Raw genomic sequence first — 2,629 nt, 5'->3', positions numbered from 1 at the left:
ATGTTCTTGACTGCTAACTAGAAGGCTGGCGGTTCAAACACACCAGCCACTCCTTGGAAGGAAGATGAGGCAATCTACTTCCGTAGTGATACTGCCTTGGCAACCCAAGGAGGGGTCGCTATGAGTCGGGTCCGACTCGATGGCACATAACAACAACAACAACATGTTCATCACAGTATTATTCAGAATAGCAAAAAGATGGAAACAACCTAAGTGCCCATCAATGGGGCATTTCACCCCAGCATTAATTGCAAAGTTTTTTATGTCTTTCTTTTTTTTTTTTTTTTTTTAATGCTGATGAGTGTGTGGGGAGACTGGAACACTCATACACTGCTGGTGTGACTATAAAATTATCCAACCATAGTGGAAATTGTTATGGCACTTCCTTAAAAAATTGGAAATTGAAATAGCATGTGATCCAGCAATCCCACTAGTAGGGATATATCCTAAGGAAATAAGAGCCATGACATCAAACGATACATTCACACTCATGTTCATCACAGCTATATTCACAATAGCAAAAAGATGGAAGAATCCTAAGTGCTCATCAATGGATGAATGAATTAAAAACCCTATTGTATACACACACACACACACACACACACATACACAAAATGGAATACTATGTTATGTTAAAGAATAACGATGAATCTGTGAAACACCAAAAAGCATGGATGAACCTAAAGGACATTATGCTGAATGAAATTAGTCAATCAGAAAAGGACAAATATTGTCTGAGTCCATTAGTGCAAAAAGTCAATAATATGTTTAGACACAGAAAGAATCATTCTTTGAAGTTTACCAGGTGTGGGAGGGGAAAAGAGGGTAAATCACTGGAGAATAGACATGCATTAACTTGGGTGAAGGAAAGGAAATATACAATAAGGATCAGGACAGTGGAAAGCACTGGGAGGAGCACAAGAGTTAACTCAATAAAGGTAAATACTATTACTTACAAAATCCTGCAATAACAATAATCTATGAGTGGATACATGATAACACACAAGCTGAACAGAGGTGAGAAGGCCAATGAGACTGAATCCATGAATATATATAGCTTTGACAGAGGCTATTTCTACATATATATTTATATGTGCTGCAAATATATCCATGAATATAATAGCGCATACAGGGGTAAAGTGATGGAAACATTTTAGTCATAACCAAACATCTTGAGCAAATACGTTGCTGGGCTTTTGGGCTCAGGACCACAGTCTTGGGGGACATCAAAGTCTTCGTATAATATAGTTCATAATGATAATGTTCTACATCCTACTTTGATGAGTAGCAACTGGGGTCTTAAAAATTTGACAGCACCCATCTAAAGTGGAATCATTGGTTTCTTCCTGTTTGAAGCAAAGAAAAGAGAAGAAAATCAAAACAAGGGAAAAACTAGTACAAAGGACTAATGGACCATATAACCATGACCTTGAGATCGGAAGACCTAGATGTTGCCTAGCTACCACTCTCACTGCTCAGAAAACGATCATAATAGGAGGTCCTGAGAGAGTAGGTGACAAATGTGGAACAAAATTCAAAATCATAAAACAAAACAGTCTGATGGGTCTGGTAGAGACTGGTGGAACCTTAAGATGCCTTTTAAGCTGTAACTGAACTCACCCAGTGGCTAATCTTTCAGCCAAACAATAGGACTGTAAGGTGAACAATAACACCAATGAGGTAGACATTAATTGGACAATCAAGCATAGATCAAAAGGGTAGCATTTGCCCAGCAATAAACCTCAGAAGGCAGGAAGGGACAGAAAAAAAAAAAAAGATGAAGGGAACTGGTTAAACATGGGGCGGAAGTGGGAATACTGGGAATACTGCTGTTATATTGTAGGAATGGCAATCAATGTCACAAAACAAAATGTTTATGAATTGTTGAATAGAAAACCAATTTGCTCTGCACGCTTGCATTCACATCACAATACAATTAGAAAAAAAAAATTGAGTTCCCATGAAGGAACAGGGCAGGCATTTTTCCCTCTATTAATGACTGCCAAAACAAAAAAACAACCCAAACACAATGCCATCCAGCAGTAGATTCCAACTAACAGTGACTCTCATTGGGTTTCTGAGACTGTAAATCTTTATGGAAGTAGATTGCTCTGTCATCCTTCTGCAGAGTGGCTGGTAGGTTTGAACCACCAACCTTCTGGTTAGTAGTCAGATGCCTTAGGCACTGAATGACCAGAGCTCCTTTAATATATATGAATTATATATATATATGAATTATATCTATATGTATATATGTATATATATATAATCAGTTATGAAGAACGTGTACATAGACCAGGAGGCTGTCGTTCGAACAGAACAAGGGAACACTACAGGGTTTAAAATAAAGAAGGGAGTGCACCAGGGTTGTATCCTTTCACCATACTTACTCAATCTGTATGCTGAGCAAATAATCCGAGAAACTGGACTATATGAAGGAGAGCGTGGGATTAGAATTGGAGGAAGAATCATTCACAACCTGCGATACGCTGACGACACAACTTTGCTTGCTGAAAGTGAGGATGACTTTAAGTACTTACTGATGAAGATTGAAGAATACAGTCTGCAGTATGGATTATATCTCAATATAAAGAAAACAAAAATCCTCACAACTGGTCCTATAAGCAAC

The sequence above is a fragment of the Orycteropus afer genome, unplaced genomic scaffold, assembly GCF_000298275.1.
Source record: "Orycteropus afer afer isolate SDZICR_OR568_19922 unplaced genomic scaffold, OryAfe1.0 scaffold00379, whole genome shotgun sequence".
Classification (NCBI taxonomy): Eukaryota; Metazoa; Chordata; class Mammalia; order Tubulidentata; family Orycteropodidae; genus Orycteropus; species Orycteropus afer.
Note: the sequence above shows the minus strand (reverse complement) of the source record.